We start from the raw sequence: 21,045 nt of genomic DNA, 5'->3' as shown, positions 1-21,045 counted from the left end.
TAAGGTGGTCACAGGATACAACTAGAAGTGACGGGCAAAGTGAAGAAGAAAGATGTGGGTGAAGTCTGTCAAGGTCCTGAAGTGGGGTGCACAGCCTTCCCTTGTCAACCAGGGCACCTCCCTTCTTTTGAACATTTTATTGTGTTCACTTTAAGGAATGGTAGGCAGGCTCTTCCCTTTTCATTTTCTTACTCCAGGTCTGCACATTTTACTCTGCTACTCTTGTCCTCTTGAGCTGCCCTGTGAAATCGTACGTGCAGCTCTCTCCATTATTTCTTCCTTTTGCTTTGGTTAGTCTCTGTTCAAGAGCAAGCCTCGGAGTCTCTTCTGACCTCCATGTTGCTCTTTTCTTCCTTCCCTGTCTTGTTAGTGACCTTTTGGTTTCCTTCGTGTATGATGTGCGCGATGTCATCCCGCAGCTTGGATGGTCCTCGGTCATTGATCTTCAGTGAATGAGACCTGTTCTGGAGATGGTCTTTGAAACCCATGTGGGATATGCACCAAGTCAAAGTGTGGTTCTTTGGGGTTTGTTGTCATTGTTTTCATCCTCCGTTTGAACTTGTGCATCATCCTGGGACGGTCTGTCCTGCAGTCGACATTGGCCTTATTCTGATTGATGATGCATTGAGTTCTTTCATTGCCTCTTTGCATGTAAGCCCCTTCTCAGACCAGATGTAGGATTCGTGGCCTGATCATTTATATTTCTAAGAGTTTTCTAGCGAATGGTGGTGCTGCTTGCTCATGGACCACAGGGTTAGAGAAATACAGGTAAGTAGGAATTTCTACCTAGTAAAAATGACCAAATCTAGACTTACAGAAATTAAGAAATTGTGAGTGTCGTCCTCCCTCCACGACAGAGATATAGTCTTCTTGACTAGCATCTTCTAGTGTTCCCAAAGTAATTATGTAGAGGACGTACGCTTAAATTTAGTCCTGTTACATTGCCTTCCAGGGATTTACATTCTATTCTGGGAGGTCAAAATAGATAGTAACCTAGTGCGGACTGGGGTGACAGAGGGAGGCTGAAGAAGAGGAGAAACCTGAGGAATGTTTTTCAAAACAGAGATGAAAGGAACAGGGTCCACCTTTGGGGAATCCTTGTCACTGTTCACGTTATATGCTCTTCTGGTTGCTTCAGAGTGGGACTGGCTCTCTGAGCATTACTTGGAAGGCTCCTAAGAATAGACAGACTGCGTCTGAATTGCCAGTGTAGGCACTTGAAAGCTTTTTTCGAACAAGGTCACCTGGTCACACAGTTAGTCTGCATTTTTGAGTCTGGATGCTAACCTACCCTTTATAGATCCTTTTAGAAAGATGGATCTTGTAGAACACAGCTAATCTTGTTACTTCTCTGCTTACAAATTCATAATGCTTGTCCAGGACTACAGAATAGCATGCAGGTTCTCAGCCTGGCCTGCTCTTTCGACCCTAACCTACCTTGGTATCTTTAACTCCTGCATGGCCCCTGGTGCTCCCCTTGACTGAAGCACTTTCCCCTGGCCAGTCCTCTGCAGATTCTGTTGCGGTTGGATACTGTTACTTTCATGTATCATGTTACTGCTGCAAATCTGTGTTCTTTTGGCTGCCTGCTCTTTATGGCCTCCTTCTTTGGCTGAAGTCTTCTCAATTTACTTAAAAAATGTCTTGCCCGATGCTTGGCACAAAATAGATGCTCAGTAAATATCTGTTCAAAAGAATGCCTAATTAGTCTCCTTATTGAAAACTTGCCTAAGTAGCCAAAATTGAACTTAGACCCAATACTACTGATTTCTACAACAAAGGAAATACAAGGGGGCTTTAAAAAGTTCATGGAAAAGCAGAAATCAAAGATAGTGGCGTTTTACCACTAACATTTTGAAGCTTCCTTGTATGGAGGAAGTCACTAAAGCAGCAGAGAGAGGTCTATTGCAAATGTAAGTCTTCTAAAGGGGAAGTAGATTCCACCCCCTACCCCCGATATTTCTGCTCCACGGCTATTTCTTCAAGATTCAATTGATATTCACTCGTTGTTACTTCTACCCATTGTATAGACTTTTTGTTTTTGGCTTTACAATTGAGTTTTAACAGAAGATAATGTACTTTGTTGTTGTTATTAAGGGTATGCACAGTGGAGCATATACACGTTCAGCAATTTCAGCAAAATCGAATGCTGTGATCATAATCCCATTCTTCAGGGGCTCTGTAGCCATCACCATCCTCCTTGTCACAACGAGTCCTCCCCTGTTAGCATGAGCTGCGAGATACCCTCGTTCCTACCTCCGCTTCAGTTAGCGTGGTCAATGTAGTCTCACAGAGATGAACTCAAAACCAAACTCACTGGCATCGAGTAGATCCCGACTTATAGCCCCCTGGAGGCTAGAGGAGAACCACCCCTTTGGATTTAGGAGACAGTAAGTCTTGACGGGAGCAGACAGCCTCATCTTGCAGTGAGCAGCCCAACAAGGTATTCGTTCCACCTTGCCACCAGGGCTCCCAGATCCTTGAGCATTGGGCTTTTAAAGGAACTAGCTCATATGGAGAGTGCAATGCTATCTATATTGTAGAGGGGGTTCTTTATAAGAGTGATCTTTACAAGAGCAAACCAGGAATGCCATCTTTCCTAAATAAGCTTAATTATTATTTGGTTCAAAGAAGACTTTGGGGAATTCTTTTGGTTTAGAATTTAAAGTGGATCTCAGAGCAATAGTTTATTTATTTATTATTAATTGGGAGTTAATACATATATCATTCCATAGTTCAATCACGTCAAGCAGTATTGTACAATTGCTACCACAATCAGTTTCCAAACATTATTTTTCTTCTGGGACCCCTTAACATCATTCTCCCTTTTACAGAGCAATCGTTTTTAGTGTGCAGTCAGGCTCCGTGACTCCAGAAAATCGGGATTCCATGAGAATATGAAATTCTCTTTCTACTTTTTTCCCCCTTTCTTTGATTAGGAGTCTTCTAGACACCTGTACAGCCAATAACCTATTCTAACCTTTATATAATATTCTAAAAATAAATTTCCTGCCTCATTATTAAAACTCAGTGACTCCTCCCATCTTGTAGGCCGAGACCAGAGAATTAGGGGGTGCCAGGCCAACACAATAGAAGGCTCTGGTTAAAATACAAGGAAAAGATAGAAGAAAACTCAAGTTTATTTGAAAGCCCACACTGAACAGGCTAATAGAGACTAGCATCGGTCCCGAGACTTTCACCCTAACTTTTCACTCAGAACTAAAGTTACTTCCTCAGGCCTTCTTTCAGCCCAGTAGCATAAAAGAAGCCATCACCCCTGAGGAGTGTACTTCCCTTCACTAACAATCAACTACAGGAAACCAAATGCACAGCATTTACCCAAAAGCAAAGATGAGCAGGCAAAGAGGTGGAGGGGAGCTAGATGCACACGGGTCCGACGGAGCAGAAGGGAAATCATGAGCCCCCCAAACACACTGAAAACCTGTAACCAGTGCCATGGGACAGCTTGTCTAAAGATTGTTAGCTAGAAACCTCATTTCCCATGTAAATTTTCACTTAAGCCCAAACGAACTCTTCTTTAAACCTCCCTACCCCCCACCCCCCTCCAAAAACCAAAACGGACAAAACACACTTGATGCCTCTTTAGTGTCTGGGGTCTCTAAAGCTTTCAAGTGACCATCTGAGACCCTGGTGTTTACTTGACGGGAGAAAAAGAATGAGAAGATAGACAAAATCACAGAGATGAAACAAGTATATTCGGGGCTGATAGTGTACACAAGCCATGGCCTCATCTTTCCTAGGGCCACAGGATCTAGATCAGAGGTTCTCAACCTGTGGGTTGTGACCCCTTTGGAGTCGAACGACCCTTTCACAGGGGTCGCCCGATTCATAACAGTAGCAAAATTACAGTGATGAAGTAGCAATGACAATAATTTTGTGGTTGGGGGTCACCACAACATGAGGAACTGTATTAAAGGGTCACAGCATTAGGAAGGCTGAGAACCACTGATCTAGATAGTTCCCAGCTAACACCATCCGCCATCTGACGAGGGACACATTTTTCACTTATAACAACTTGGAAAAAATTCTCAGGTAGCACTTCTGATTATCTGGACCCCATTGCTGGGTTGCAGCTGGGCCCAGGGGCCCTTCATGGGCCACCCCAAATGATACACTGGAGACCCCAGTGACCCCCTCTGTTATACAAGGGACAGCGGCCAACCAACCATGGGCCACTTTCTCCCATTTGTCTGAGGTGTCAGCCTGGCTATGGAGGGTGGGGTGACAACAGGATGACACCAGGTCACAGGTGGCGGGGAGAGGCCAGGTGAGGGTACAAAGGTAGGGGGAGGAGGAAAGGGGCTACATGGGACTTCAGGACTGGAGCATGTGGAGGAGAAATGGAGGCCCTTCCAGGGCAGGTGCTGGGAGACCGTAGGTGGAGGACGTGTCACCCCTATGGCCTTGGCAGAAAAGGCACGGTAGGTGGCCATTGTGCCACAAACATCCTGAGATGCTCTGGGTGGCCCAGTGAATGGTGAGTGACACGGGAAGATGAGGGTGGGGAGGAACAGGATGCCTGTACCAAAGATGAGGTGGGACTCTCACCTGAGGCTGATTTGACTTAAGGAACCTACCCATGTCCGGGAGGGAGGAGGGGTGCTTAACTAGGAAGCATGCCTCATCCTACTCGGAAGATTGTTCCTTTCCTTCTAGCCTCGCATCTGGGAGCTGACACCTTTCAGTCAGCTCATGTGTCTCTCTGGCTAGGAAGCCTTTTTAGAGGAAGTCCAAACCTCCACTCACCCTAAGTAGTTTTACAAACAAGTGTTTAGACATTTGTAGAGATTTGAGTCTCTATGAGACCTAAACAATTTTGCAGTTCTCGATATAGAAAGTTAAAAATGATCATTTGAAACAGTAGCAGAACCTTTCTGAAACTCTTCTGAGTAACTGGGCTAAAATAGAGATTTCTAAACTGTACAATAAGTACATAGCATGTGTGTGTGTATATATATATCTCATTTAATAAGTACACATCTGAAGGAAGCTGTGTTTTTAGTTTATTTTCTGTTTCACTAATTTTTCCATTTATTGAGCACTTGGTGAGGGAGGGTCTCATTAGTCAGAATTGACTCGATGGTAGTGAGTTTGGTTTGGTTTGAGGCCAGGGAAGGAGCCCTGGTGGTGCTATGGGTTGAGTCCTGTGCTGTTAACCCAAAGGTCTGCTGTTCAAACCAACCTACAGCTTCTCAAGAAAAAGATGAGGCGGTCTGTTCCCATAAAGGTTTACAGACTTCAAACCCTCTAAATGGGGTACAGCTAGGGTCTGAATGCCCTCAATGGTGGTGGACTTTGGTTTTTGTGAGACCAAGGATACCGTGATTCAAAATATGCATCTCCTACTCTCAAGGGGGCTGCAGAATTAACACAGTATAGCATTGCATGCTTAGGGGAACATACTGCCAGTATTTTAAGATTGCCTGAAGGCTTAAATGTAATGTATAACAAGCTTTCTGTTATTATAAGTGTTAACAAAACCTTTAGTTAAATCGTGCTTGTCTAAAAAAGTTTTCATTTCCTTTATGTCTGTAGTAATTAATTTGAGGTTCTTGTATCTGCTTAAGGAACCCGGGGGCATAGCGGGTTTTCACCCGAGGCTGCTGAAGGCAAAATCAGCAGTTCAAACTCATCCACAGCTCCTCTGGGGCAGGGTGAAGCTTCGTGCTCCCATGAAGAGGCACCGCCTGGGACAACCACAAGGGCAGTTCTACTGTGTCCCATCCGGGTGTTATGAGTCTGAATTGACTTGGCTGTGGTTTGCATGTGCTTAGAGCATTTTCTAAACTAAGGGTTGCCTTTTTACTAAAGAAGTAATACAGCCTTATTAAAATCTGACATGAGAATTTTAGCACTTTGATATTTAGGAGTAATTGTCATTTTCATTTTATACTTTAATTTGGGAATTTGAGTGACGTGACATTTTTAATAAATGTCTAATTTGAAGAGTGTATTTTTTTCCAACTGGTTAAATGCATCCAAGTGGATTTAAATTCGTCTCACTTTGAAAAAGATTTTATTTGAAATTTTTGAAATCATCTCTGTGGGGGGATATTTTGAATCATATTTTCCCCATTTATTTCAAGTCTTAAATATGTCACCTGCTTTTCTTACCTCCTAAAGGTTTGATTTCCTGTGCATAGTGGATAAAGTGTTAAAAATGTACATTGAAAAAAAATGTACATATGAAGGTAAGTCAAAACATCGGACTCCAAAATCTAAAAGCATGGTTAGCCAAAACTATCAAAATGTGATGCTATTGTTTGTCCACCTCTCTTTCATCTAGGTTGATATCATTCTTTTTTCTCTTTAAGAAACATTGCTGTGAATTGATAAAAGGTTGTGGAGTAGATCAGTTTTGCATTCAACAATTCACACATTTTTTATTTCATGGCGCCAATTGCAATCTTGAAAATGTAACATCACTTATCCCACGTGCTCTGTGATCGATTCTATTCCTCCTCCTTTCTAACCCTCCTGAGTCTGGTCCTTGAGGAGAGGCTGCCCGTTTCATCTCACATGGTTGGTTATGTAAGGTGTGCACATGCTTCTCCAGAATTAATGTCCCCGTGACAGACCTGTCTATTACATGGCAGACAACGGAGCCACAAAGATGAGTTATTTCTAGACCTGAAGGGTCACTGCGGACCATAGTCTTCAGGGCTTCGGCCAGTTTCTGTCTGGCCAGTCTGTCTGTCTTTGGTTGTCTTTTTTAAGAACTGATTTTGAATTTTGTTCCACATTTTTCTTCTACTCTATCCAGGACTATGAGACCTTTTTCCGAGTAGTGGCACCTTCTAGTTCTGGTCTCCAGATCTGTTCACATGATGTATGCATTTCCATGTGTGTTAGTCTGGGTAGACTAGAGAAACAAGTCCACAGAAACTCAGATGTGTATAAGAGAACTTTTATGTATAAAGAGTAATTGTGCCTTAAGAAAGCATCCCAGCCCAGTCCAGTCCAAGCCCATAAGTCCAATATCAATCTAGAAAGTGCTCTTCAGACTCAACGAAACACATGCAATGATGCCGAATGCAGAACGATCACAGGCCAGTGGGTTAAAAATCTTTGGATCCAGTGGCGTTGTAAGCATCTCAGCACTGGCAGGGGTCTCCACGTGGCTTCTGCAGTTCCCAGCGCATGGACTCTTATCAGTGCAGTGCCATGTGTCTTGTCAGTAGAGTCTCCAAGGGAATGAGTAGAGAGAACATGTCTCCCACCTCCAAGGAGGAAAACACAGGATTCTCCAGAGTCTCAGGAGAAGGCCACACCCACACAGAGGCCTCCTTGGCTGTGATCCGATTGACAGACTAGACCCCCCCACCCCTTCACTCTTAATCCTCTCAAGTCCCAAATTGACACTAGATAATATTATGTAACTACCACACCATGTGTCTTTGATCTTTGCTTCTGATGGAGAGATCAATATTTGAGCCTTACGTGGCCACTCAAAAGCACTTGAAAACGGTGTTTCCACCTCTCTAACCCTCCCCATTCCATGGGTGGCATTTTTTGCATCCTTGAGTTTGGGGAACAAATAAAAGTCCCAAAGAGGTAAGATCAGGACCATGGCGTGGGTGGGGTTCAGTTGGCCATTAAATCCTCATAGGACAGTCCCACAACCCTCCGAGAAAGAGCATTGTGATGGAGGGGGCAGGGGGTGGGGGGATCTCTGTGCAGCCTTCCTTCTTTGTTCTCCTCAATACAATTTTTAATTTTTGGAAAACTTCATAGTAAGCCCCCAAATTGTCTTGTGCCCCTGAGAAAATCTATCCAGAAGATCTCTTGGGAATCCCCTCAAAAAAACAGTCCCTGTAACCCCCTGAGCTGACCCCTCTCTCTGCCTCCAGTTGAACTGGCCTAGCAGACCCCCTCAGGCGCTACTGTTTGGATTTGGCATTTTGTTTTTAACTTATTGAGACTAACGCCAGTGTATTACTGAGAGACCTTCTCTGCAGTCACCCTCTGCTCACAGAGACACATTTAAATGCACGCGATTTGCAGTACGGCTGTGCTTGTCTGAACTGGCTCCCCACTAGCAACTGCTTGGGATTTCCTCTTCTCTGTGCTTGGAGCTCTGGTAGAAGTGGGACAACAAAATGTGAATGCATGCTGTAGGCAATCTATACCATGCAGTAGAGGGAGGGTGGGAAGTATATTGGGCTAGGTTGGAGACTTAGGAAATGGTGGAGATTTTTTTTTTTTAATCTGAGAATTGATAAGTAGGGCAAAGATTCTAGCTGCACCTGGTGGTCCACTAGGAGGTCAGTGCTTTAGATCCGTATCTTCCACCAGTGGCCATTTGTTCCCAGGAGACATTTGGCAATGTCCGGAGATGTTTTGGGTAGTCATACCTGGGGGAAGGTTTTCTTGATTAGAGGCGCCAGGTATGAGGTCACATCTTACAGGGCCGGGAACACCCCCTGCAAAAAACCCAGTCACTCTGCTCAAGACACATGCAGTGCTGAGGATTAGAAGCCCTGCTTTTGATCCAGGGTGGCTGGTGTAAAAAGACAGTCTGTGGCTGACAAAATAGGCAGCCCTGTGATGGGGCTCCGTGCTCACCCAAGGTCGGTGGTTTGAGCCCACCAGGAGGAAGATATGGCAGCCTGCTTCTGTACAGACTGCATCCTTGGGAGCCCTCTGGAGCTGCTCTGCTCTGCCCTGAGAATCCCTCTGAATTGGAGTTGAGTCCACAACCATCCGTCTGGCTGATAACTAGAAAACTAGAAAAGACGGAGAAATGATGCCTACTCTGCCATTTAAAGATGTTAACTGTATAAATGAAATGTTTACTTGATGGCACAGGCACTGTATTAAAATATTCATGACTGGTATTGGCACCTACCAGTCAGAGCAGTCACAGGTATACAGCAGGAGACAAAATAAAATCCCTCTTTCACGGAGCTTACACTCTAGTAGGAGAGAGCAGACATATAAATAGACAAATAAAGAGATACAGTGGTTTCAGATAAAAGTAAAGAAAATAAAAGCAGATTGGAATAAAGAGAGACAAGGAAGTGGAACACTTATAAAAATAGTCGCTAAGGAAAGCCTCTCTGGGAAGGTGACATTTGAGAAGAGACCAGAATGTGCCGAAAGAGCCAGCCATGCAAAAATCTGGTGAAAGAGCATCTCAGAAGAGGGGTTAGCTCATGCAAAGCCCTTGAAGCAGGACAAACCTGATGAGTACAAGAAATACCAAGACAAACAGTCCTGTGGGACCGTAGCACGTATCAGGAAGCTTAATCAGCGACATTTGGAGACGAGGGAGGGGGCGGGGGTGGGGGACTACTTCATGCAGGACTTGACAGGGCTTTTGTTGTTGTTGGGCGCCATCAAGTGAGTTCTGATTTATAGCTACCTATGTATGGTACAACAGAGCAAAGCCCTGCCCAGTCCTGCAGCATCCTCACGGTGTTCAGACAGGAGCCTGTTCTTGTAGCTGTGGCATCAATACCTTTTGTTGGGGGGCTTCCTCTTTTTGTGGCAGCCCTCCACGTTCCCAAGAAAGATAGCCTTCTTCAGGGCCTGGCCCCTCTTGAAAGCGTGTCCAACGTCTGAGACGAAGTCTCAAAATCATAACTTCCAAGGAACGATTCACTATACTTATTCCGAGAGACTTGTTCATGCTTCTGGCAGTCCATGGTATATTCAATTGTCTTCACCCAAACCATAATTCAAGTGTTTGTATTCTTCTTGAATCTTCCTTATTCATTGTTCCCCTTTCACATGCATTTGAGGCAATTGAAAATATCCTGGCTTGGGTCACTCACTGCTGACTCAGAGTGACCCCATTGTGGATTTCTAAGACTGGAGCAGTTTACGGGAGTAGAGAGCCCCAGTCTTTCTCTCATGGAGCTGCTGGTGGTTTGGAACTTGTGACCAGGTGGATCACAGCCCAACACTTTACCACTATACCACCAGGGCTCTACACGGCTTGGGTCAAGCATACTTTAATCCTCCAAATGACATATTTGCTTTGTAATGTTTTAAAGGTGTCTTGGGCAGTAGATTTTTCCTAATGCAATATGTAATTTGACTTCTAGATGGCTGTTTCCTTGAGCCTCGATTGTCGATACAAGTAAAATGAAAATTTTGACTTCGATCTTTTCTCCGTTATCATGATGTTATTGATTGGGCCAATGGTGGGGGTTTTTGTTTTCTTTACAGTTAGTTGTAATCTAGACTGAAGTTTGTAGTCTCTGATCTTCATGAGTAACGGCTTCAAGTGCTCTTGGCTCCTAACAAGCAAGATGAGTCATGATGTGTCACAGGTAGTTCAGGAGCCTGCTTCCAGCCCTGACACCATGCTCCTGTTCTCAGGGTTCTCAAGTGATTTGCTCACAGATTGAATAAGAATGGCGAAAGGAATCAACTCTGACACTTTCCTGATTTTAAGCCATTCATTATTCTTTTGGTTTTTTTGTTTTTTTTCATGACTGCTTTTTAGGCTCGGTACAGGTTCCACATGAACACACTCACACGTTCTGAAATTTCCATTCTTTCCAGGGTTATCCATAATTTGCCAGGAGTCACACAGTAGGATGCCTTTGCATAGTCAATAAAACACAAGTAAATATAAAATATAGTAAATAATACTGAAGAACTCTATAGGTAAAATACTGTGACTATTTACCAGTCATATAGTAAATATATCCTTTGCTTTCAGCCGTCTGTCACTAACTTGACTGACTGGTAGCTCTCTGTCAACGGACTGGTGCAGCTGTTTTTGAATTATGTTCAGCAGACGTTTTACTTGCATGTGATCTTGGTACTCTGTGATAAACTTCCGCCTTCCACTGGCTTTCTTTGGAAAGAGCACAAACGTGGACCTCTTCCAGTTGGTTGGCCAGGTAGCTGGCTTCCAAATTTCTTGACATAACTGTGTGTGCCTCCAGCAATGCCTCTGTTAGTTGAAACATTTCCGTCTATATTCCATCCATTTCTGGAACCTTGTTTTTTGTCACTGCCTTCAATGCAGCCTGGACTTCTTTAAATACCATCGGCTCTTGATCATATGCTGCCTCCTGAAATGGCTGAATATCGACCAATTCTTTTTGGTACTGTGACTCTGTTTGCTCCAGCTCCTCTGGATGCTTCCACATTGCTCAATATTTTACCTATAGAATCCTTCAGTATTGCAACTGGAGGCTTGTGTTTTTTCTTCAGTTCCTTTAGCTTGAGAAATGCTGACTGTCTTCTTTCCCTGTTGATTTTCGAGCTCCGTGTCTTTGCATACTTCATTATAACATTGTATAACTTCATTTATAACACTTCATCATAACTTCATTATAACGTTTTACTTTCGTCTTCTCAAGCATCGCTTTGGAAGTTTCTGCTCGTATCGTTTCCTTCGTTGCTTCTACTCTTTTCTTCGGCTTCTCAACATTCACCAGCCAGCTTCAGAGTCTCTGCTGACGCTCACTTGGTCTTTTCTTTCTTCGTGTCTTTCTAATGACCTCTTGCTGTCCTCATGCATGATGCTCATAATATCATCTTACAGTTCACAGTCCTGATGAATGCATAGTGACGATAAATGACTGGAGGATTTTAAGCCAGGAATTGACAAGAATCAAATTCAAGTTCAAACCCATCAGCTGCTCCATGGGAGAAAGACGAGGCTTTCTGCTCCCATATAGATGTACAGCCTCAGAAGCCCTAGATGCAGGGCTACTCTGGGCCAGAATTGACCCAAGGACAGGGAGCTTCTCTGTGTTCTTATTTCTCAAAGTGGGATCACAGGACCACTTGAATAAAAGTCTACAGTGTTGTTAAAGATGCAGGTTCTGGGAGCCCATCCTCAAACCTTGTCAAAGGCAATAGTTGAGGGTAGGATGGATTTGCATGGTTTTCATGTCCTCCTCTGATTTTTTTCCCCCCGAAATTTTATATGGTGACACATTAGGAGGCAGAACTTATTGAACAAAATATTTCTTTTTTGTTGAAGTAATTTAAAAATGCCTGCAGGAGTACCTCAATAGGGAGCTTCCAGAAATTAAGTGCGATTTATTTCTTTATTAGTTGGGATTTAATACATCTGGCATAACATTCCATATTTCAATCACGTCAAGTAGAATTGTACAATTGCTACCACAACCAGTTTCCAACTTTCCTTTTCTACATGAACTCTTCGACATCCTCTGTCTTGTGCCCTACCACCCCTCCTGTACCCCTCGCATGCCTGACCCCTCATTCTACTTGCTGATTCTGTAGATTCCCGAACAAAAATGTGCCCAATACCTGGACTCCAGAATTATCTAGATTTTTGCCACATTTGCTTTGTCAACCTTCCCTGCACACTTCCCCGCCCACTTCCCCGCAGCCCTTTGAAGCAAATCTCTTTATCAGAGATCATTTTCTCCCCTACGAGTGGCAACGTACATATTTTTCCTGTATAATTGTGGAGCTATCATCATCCCTATTAAAACCAATACCAGTCAAAGATGACGTTTTAATTTTGGGGAGTTGGTTGAGTGGAATCACAAGTCAGATCAAGCTTTTTTTTTTTTACCAAGTCCACACATTACATGTAGTTAATGTGTCTCTTAATCTCCATGCCACCTCATCCTCCACTTGTTGTAGGAACTGGGCGGAACGCCCTGTAAAATGTGCGGCATGTTTGTTTGTTCCTTGTGGTGCTGTTTACCATGTTCTTCTGTCCTCGTTTCTGTAGACGTAAGTTCGCTCTTAGAGGCTTGATTAGATTTATTTTCAGCCTTTTTGGCAAGCATATTTCCCAGGTGGTGCTGCGGCCCCGAGCTGCATCAAAGTCGGATCCCGATTTAGTGACACTCAGATTTTTCAGTTGATTCAGAAAGTGACTGACTGAGACCTCCTTTAAAAAGATGAGCCTGCTACATCGGTTTCATCGGTCAACATTTGCTATGTCGTTCCAGTTGCAATCGTGTGTCTTTCCACCTCCGTTTCTTCTACATATGTAATCTGGAATCTGTATGGAAGGACGAGTTTTTGCTTGTCAGCCAGGGCTCTCTGGTTATCCGCATGGCTAATTCCGACAGCAAAGAAGGATGCGCGCTCCATCCTTTCTGTGCTGCTCCAAGTGGTGTGTTATTGGTTTGGCTTTGGTTTTCAAAGGAGCCTTTATGAATTCAGTGTATTTCAATCAGTTACAGTTGTTTTGGTGTTCAAGTGATTCCGTAGTCTGCAGTGCGTAGCTAGTGAGAGCCCCTCCCCGAGGTGCCCGTGTTCTGTTGCTGTGCCCGCGCATCCTGGTGTGCTTCCTGCTTTCTGGCACAACAAGATGTCCCAGGCCTGGGTTGCCAGAGCCGGTTTTGTTTTGAACAAAGAGTTAAATGTTTAGATGGTTTTAAGTTTGTGATATGTGAGTCTCTCCTGTTATAACTGGTACTTCTTGACAGTGTTTCCCCGTAAGTCTTGTTTTCCTATATTTTAGTAGCGATTGTGCTCGACTGTATTACTAATGTTGGCTGCATAACTATTTTTTTCATTCCTTTTATTTAAACGTGTGTGTTCCATCTTTTCTATGTCTGTGCAGTGTGCAAGGATCTGGAAGCTTTATTTTGTGTGTTAGGGTTGTTAGCAGTGGAAATCAACCAGGTGGCAATAGGGGTGTATTTTATTTTCACAGAGTCAAAGATGCGATAGCTACTTTCACCTCTTTGGCCTATTTTACTGTATTGTAACCACTGGATTTTTGAAATTAGTTTTTAAATCCTGAAAATCGTGACTAAGTTATTTGTAAACAACCTTTAAATAAACATTTATCTTATTTTAATTATGACAGCTAATGTGTTAATAAGGAAATTTATTTTGTGAATTACCAGCAGTTTGTGTTATTTGAGTATTTGAAGCTCTGCTGAGGCAAATAATTCTCCACAACCTCTCCCCCATCAAAACCAAAAAACACTACATTCGAATAATAACCACTAGATAAAATACCACCTCAACTTTGTACATGTTGTACAGAGACTTAAGCTCACATTTCTTATAGTTTATACAAACTATTACCTTCACTCTTCTCTCTATTGTTGCCTTACTACTCCCCCAAATCGTTAACCAACCCCACTTCTTCCTAACTTGTTCTTGACCTCCATCCCTTTTTATATGCTAATCCTTTTAGTTACCACCTTCTTTATGTGGCTTCTCAAACTTTAAGCATCCTTCATGCCCCACGCCAAGTGTCTTCCTAGGGAAGACCGCTCCCACTGCCCACACCTTCCCCCAGCAAGCTTTCTGGTGTTTGTCATCACTGTACCGTAGCCATTCGATTTCCTTCTCACCACCCAGTTTTATGAGCAGTTGTGTACATGGACAGCTCCTCTTCTCATGCCGTTTTGTGTATCCGGCAAATAGCAAGAGTTCAAGGAGGGAAAAACAAAAACATTGTTAGCTAGATGGACTGAAAGGCTAAGAAATAGGCATAAGCTAAGTGAGGAGACTTCTAGGATGTCTTATTTATGGGAATATTAAGTTATTTCATAGTGCCTGGTTTTTGTCTTTTTTACATTAATTTTTAACAAAGAAGCTTGCCTTGATTTTGAAATAAACTAAGCCCAGACTAAGAAGAAACCAGCACCGGAAACTTGAAACACTGACGAGTCGCTGAGAAAGAGAACTTCCACTCTTGTAGTTGAAGGGCAGTGGGTTTAATTCCAGTTTTATTTCCAGCCCTCCTGCTATGTTTATAAATAAAAGTAGCAGATCTCAACTCAGACAATGTAGAATTCAATCGAGTAGCCTTTTCCGTTCTTCTGAGAGTCATTAGCCAGGGAAGGCCATTAAAGATTCATTAGAATCCAACATTGTGTTTTTCACAGCTGGACCCAAGGGATACCGGAATGTTGAGAAGATCCGGGTCTCTGCTCCACTAGGGAACTCATGCAGACCTAAGCCTTGGCTTTCTCTGATGCCACCGACGCTGCTAGGGTACCAGCAAAGCTGCCTCAGGATCTATTCGAAATTACGAGAGACAAAATAAGCTGTCAGGGTAGGATCAGGTAGATCGAAAAGAGGTTGAAAATTCAATGGGCGGCCTCTTTAATTGAATATGGAGATTTTACCCTGAAAGAAGAGTGAGTGGCAGGGATTGTCATTCATTCTTTACTGAAACATTTGCATTTATTCAAATTAGTTAAGTATGTGAACCATTTTAGTGTAATAAACAATATAAAATGTATGTTTTTTGAAAACTGTAAAATGGAAACTCCATATCTAGTTCATCTGTGCATCTCTATCTATGTACTTGTTTCAGTTGCTTATACACAACACACACACACACACACACACACACACACACACCTCAGTAACTATCAGCTGGGAACGGCTTCTGAAGGCTGACCTAACATTTGGCTATATAATCTATTCTCTGTGCTCCCGAACAGTTTGGGATCATTTGCTCTACTAAATGTCTTTGAATACCATTTATGAGGCAATGGAACATGTTTGTTGTAACACTAGCTCATAGAAAAGAAGTCCTTTTTTTGCTATTGCTAAATGAAATGTCACACAGTTCCTGTGCCTCTTAAAGAAATCTCTCACCAGCATCTTTCTTGAAAGAGAAAAGAGCAAATCCCCTGTATTTTCGGAAACTGGATCTCTGCTCGCCTTTCCAGCATGGATCATTGCCCATGTTTATTACTCTGAGGTTTTGAAGTCCTGTTTTTGTTTTTTTGTTTTGAAGGAAGTTAAAACAATTAGGCTCTTGTATGGCTGAATCTTGTGATCCTAATTTGACAGGTTTAAAATGCAATAAAAGTTAATGTCCAGAAACTCAGTAGAAGTCATTCATAAATAAGGGTATTTGAATTTAAGTTTGGAAAATAGACACATGTTGCTTGCCAATCGTAATCAATATTTTAAATATATGTGCCTGAATTATAATCAGTATCTAATTGGGGGTTTCTGTTTGGTTTTGACCACGGCATTTCACTGCAGTGGCTATATACAATTCATTTGATTATACATAAGAAGCATCTGTTTTCGTTACAACTGCCTCTGTGTGTTGAGTGGTTTCTACTTTAAAGGCTGAATCAGCCAAACAGACCCTCTCTAGCCGGGCTGTCATCCTCTTTCAATATCAATGCAAAGAACCGAGTTTATCCTTCCCTCTTGCTGCTCCGACACACAGACTTGAGTTTTCCCTAAATGTCATTTTGGAGTGAAAAGCAAAGAGAAGATGATTCTATAAATAGACGCATCACTGTCTAATAGAGGGAAGAGACAGGGGAACAAGTCACTGTAATTCTGGGTGACCCGCCTGGCAACAGCAGTGTGGTCCAGAGTGCCGGATGAGCCGAGGACAAGACCCACCAGGCCAGGGACTTGGCTCTATTTATCTCTGTCTACCCAGTCTGGACCCTTAGCAGATTCAACAGATGAGTGAGATTAATTCTGCTTACAAAGAAGCAAGGAACAAGTCTTTCCAACTGACGTGCGATCTGGGTTTTGAAACGTGACGAGGTGGATGGAAGGGTAAGAGAGTGGACGGGACTGGAGGACAGTGTGAGTGAGACCGGCTACACGCCATATTTCCGCCAACTGGAAACGGTCTTGGATCACTTCAGCATAACGTGTAAAGGGGCGAGCAGTTGGAGACGGAATTATATTAGCGGAGAAATTATGTTTCTTTGAAAAATAACATTATTTTAAAAACAAAGCAGAAACTGGCACATGCAAACAAGTGGAGGGATGTGTTTGCATTGCCCTGAGTGCGTTCTAAAAATGTGTTTAAACTAAAAAAAAAATTTTTTTTAACACCCCAAAACTAAACTCCCTGCCATCAAATCAGTGCCAGCTCATCGGGCTGTGGGTGGAGCTACCACTGATTTGTTGAAGCTGTAACTCTCTAGGGGCACCTAAACCACTTCCTCCAAGGGCTTTTGTATTTTTTTTTCAGCAAATTGAATAATATTCTAGTTAACAGACTGTAACACCATGTATATTTTCAGCAGCCTTCTAATGAGGTTATTGCTAAAATTAAATAAGTTACAAAGTTTTTTTAAAAAGCACTGATATACAATAAATACACTTAATCAATGTTCTCCCTGATCCAAGGTTATGCCACAGTTATCATTTAAAACATGAATTACGTCTGTCCAGCAACTAACTAGCATGTTTCTCAATAAACATGTATTAAATAATAAATAATAACTAAAGCTCATAAAGTACTGGTTTAGGAAATGAATAGCCAAGAAATTAGTTATTATAAGCAGAATTTATGTGAAACTTACAAAAACATTTATGTGAAACTTACAAAAACATGTAGTTCATGTAGATTGTTAGCAGTTTTTCAGTTCCAGTATTTTTTCTTCCGAAATAACTTGGTAAATTAGTAGCCGTTCATAAAATTTGAGCATTTTCGATAAGCACTCATGATTATGGAACACAACATGTTCACATATGTTTGTAGCATTAAAACTCACTACCACAGTGACCCTCTATAGGGTATCTGAAAGGGACCTCTGTGGGAACAGATTTGTCGTTGAAGTGCCTCTAGTCAGTTCTGACCCTGTACACAATGGAAGCAAACACTGCCCAGCCGCGGCCATCCCCAGACTGTCCCTGTGCTTGAGTTTATTGTCGCAGCCACTGTGTCCATCCATCTCTTGGAGGATCTTCCTCTTTGTCCCTGGCCCTCTACTTTACCAAGCATGATGTCCTTCTCCAGGGGGTGTATTGTTTTGTGTGTGTGATTAAAATTGTTACTAGGTGTTAAGCCTAGCATTTTAGCTTTATGTCAGATTTTTAGCACAGTTATAATTGTATGTGATTTATAATGCATTGGGGTCATCACATAATTAATTAGTGATTCTCCTGCCCATTGGGAATGGGTAAATGGTTTAACGTTTCCAAATTTCGAAGATACATGGTATAAATGCATCCTCAGGTTTATGATAGGCTGATGCTTACTGATGTCAGAAAACATAATTTCCAGCCAGACTTTTCCTGTGGGCACCCAATCCCCACCCTGATGGGAGTAGGGCCCTTCCCAGACTTCTGCAGGTTTGACGGTCAAGGCAGTGGAAAGAGCTCTAGCCTAGAAGCCAGGAGGCCCGGGTTCTAACACTTAAGATTATTACTAGTTATCTACAGGATCGTGGAACTCTTCCTTTTTCTTATGTTAAATAGATGATTGAACTAAATAACCCCTGAAGTCCCTTTTAATTATAAAATCCTGTGTAAGGCTATAGCTATAGGATACTAGGGCCTTGGACAGAGTTGTAACCCCTAATTATAACTACATTTCTCAGGACTGCATCTTAGTGAAACCGGGTTTCTTATTATACTGTATGTTTCTGAAATATATATTTCTTTAAAGAATATTAAATATTATGTGTAACTATAAAGTAATTTTTTCCTATAAATTTTTTAAATAGGAAATGTAAGTTAAGCATGGGCTGTTGGGAGGATAGCCACGTGGAGAGATCCAACAGGCCATTTAAAGCACAGGTCTAAAGCTCAGAAGAGAACCCTGACGTAGAGAGATGGAGTCCTCTCCACTGATGATCGGTCCAGGGTGGGAGTTTCTGTGATTTCGTGGGCGAAAGCAGAAGGGATCAGACAGACAGGGCTAGAGAATCCACAGTTGAGTGATGGGCTCTGTGGAGAACGGAGAAGGAGAACCAGAAGTAAGAGAAGTAGCAGAGATTGAGTCATTCATATAGATATATATATGTAATGTATAGAGAGTGTTTCAAAGCTAAAAGGCTGACTTGACCAAGGACCAGATAGAAACAGGCAACCATGTGTTTTTAGAAGACCAGTCGGCCAGAAAGATCAAGAGTCAGTGTCCCAGGAGACCATGGAAGCAGAGGGGGTCGGCAACTCAGCTTGCAAAATGGAAACTGTTCCAGCTCAAGGGAAACTGGAAGACGGCTCCCTGCTGCTAGGGGTTGGCGTTGGACTAAGTGCGGCCGCCTGGGGAGTGGCTGGAAACTGCTGGATTCAGAACCCCCATTGTGGGCTCTAGTGCAAACTGTTACTTATTTATTTTTAATCAAAAGATCATTTGATTGGCTCTTCCAACTCTTGTTACAATCCATACATCAATCGTATCAGGCATATTTGTACATAGATTGCCACCATTCTTTTCTAGACGTTTACTTTCTATAGATCCCTGATTTTCACAACCATTCGGTTCTCTAATCAAGAGAAGAGATTCGTAAGCAGATCCGTAGACTATCAGATTGGTCATCGCCGCACCAAACAGGATTAAAAATGCGTGGCAGCAGTTTACAGGGGCTCAGTTTTTCCACCTGTCACATTGAAAGTTGTTTAGATAATCTTAATTTCTGTATTACCTCCTCATAGAGCTCTAAATTGTTGTAATGGCATTTGCTTTTAAAATAAGGTGACCAGACGTCCCGCTTTTGGCGGGACAGTCCCAATTTTTAACAATTTGTCCCGCGTCCCGTGGCGTTTTAAAAAAGTCCTGATTTTTCGAAAGAGTACACGACAAGCTAGGGAACGGTGGGAGAACGCGAAGGGAATATGTGGTTTTCGGCTGCCATGTGGCTATTTCGCCAGGATATGAGTTTTATATTATTTTTGTTAATTTTGTAATGTTAATAATAATGTTAATAATAAAAAATAATTGTTGAGAACTGATTATCGAGAACTGCTGATCAAAGTTAGAATTCGACCACCATTGTTTGGACTTAAAGAAAAATGGCATTTTTGGGCATTGGCAACGACGAAAACATTTTGTAACTGTCTCTCAGACGATACACATCGTACTGCGTGCTAGTGCTAGTTAAACAAGCGATATCAACAAATCAGCTATTCAGATAATTTAGGTAAGTAATTTATTTATTTATTTCATAAATACATACATTTTCTTGAATTTAGCAGACAGTACTGGAATGATGTGCCAAAACCATTCGATCATATTACTCAAAATTTCGTATATAGTAAAATTTCCAAAAATGATCTTTTTAATGAGATATCATTATTAAATATATATATTGATAAGGAAAAGGTTAAATCTTGGGCATCAGCAAAAATCACAATAGAGAACAAATGGTTAGAAATATTTCATCATTTTCAAACAAACCATATTTCATACAATAATGCACTAAAAATTGTGGCCTTACCAGGAACTAATGCTGCGACTGAACATGTTTTTTCTACGGTAAATAAAGTGTGGACATCAGAAAATTCACAATTAAGTGTTGAGACTTTGAAAGCCATTTTATGTGTGAAATATAATTTAACAAATTCCTGTGAAAATTTTCATGACCTTGTAAACACCGACATCAGTCTACTAAAAAAAATTCACTCAAATGAGAAATATGCCAAAGAATAAAATAATACTATACATACTTTTTAATGTATTATATTTGTAAATTGTACTTATGTTGAAATTTAAAAAATATATTACAATACTATTTTTTTTGCGTTCTATGAAAATTTTTGTTGCTCCATATAGACCAAAATTTTAATCAAGAACACCACCACCCCTCCCGCCAATGGTTTCCCGCTTTACCAATGCTAAAATCTGGTCACCTTACTCTATAATAGTTTCCTTTAAAAAGTATCGGTTTACACTTATAGAAAAACCATCATTATGTGGTGCTGGGTTCATCAAAATTGTGCTCGACACCGCGGCCTCCTGCTCTGCTGGGGAGTCAGCAGCCCTGCCCTCCCTCTGCCCAGGGCCCAGCGGTGGTGGAGCGGTGCTGTCTGTCTGTCTGTCTCCTGGGCAGCAGTTGAGTAACGGGCATGCACGTGGAGACTCTTGTGCTCGCTGTTACGGATGCAAGTCTCAAAAAGCCCAGTGACCAGAAGTGCCTTCCAAGACGTGGCCAAGCAGAAGAAAGGGACCGATGACTAGCAGTTACGGGGAAGGGATCATCCTCAAGTGTAAACATAAAAATCACAAAGTGTCCAAATGCCCGTTTTGGGTCCTTTGATGTAGGGCGACTTTGCAGTCAACAGGTAGGTATTAAGCAGCTTGTCCTCTATGGCCCGCACAGCGATAGAGGAACAGGAGGAGACATGCCTCTCCTGAACGTTTGTCATTCAGTGGGAGGCAGAGAGTGA

General features: G+C 42.2%; 1 protein-coding gene across 2 annotated transcripts in view; it reads left to right on the top strand.

Annotated features, from left to right (window-relative positions):
* SOS1 (SOS Ras/Rac guanine nucleotide exchange factor 1) overlaps positions 1–21,045 on the top strand; it is an 88,273-nt gene that overhangs the window by 10,211 nt on the left and 57,017 nt on the right. The window lies entirely within an intron of this gene.

This window comes from Echinops telfairi, unplaced genomic scaffold, assembly GCF_000313985.2.
Source record: "Echinops telfairi isolate 266 unplaced genomic scaffold, ASM31398v2 ScPeMD7_10;HRSCAF=50, whole genome shotgun sequence".
Lineage (NCBI taxonomy): Eukaryota > Metazoa > Chordata > Mammalia > Afrosoricida > Tenrecidae > Echinops > Echinops telfairi.
Note: the sequence above shows the minus strand (reverse complement) of the source record. Positions and strands in the feature narration are given on the sequence as shown.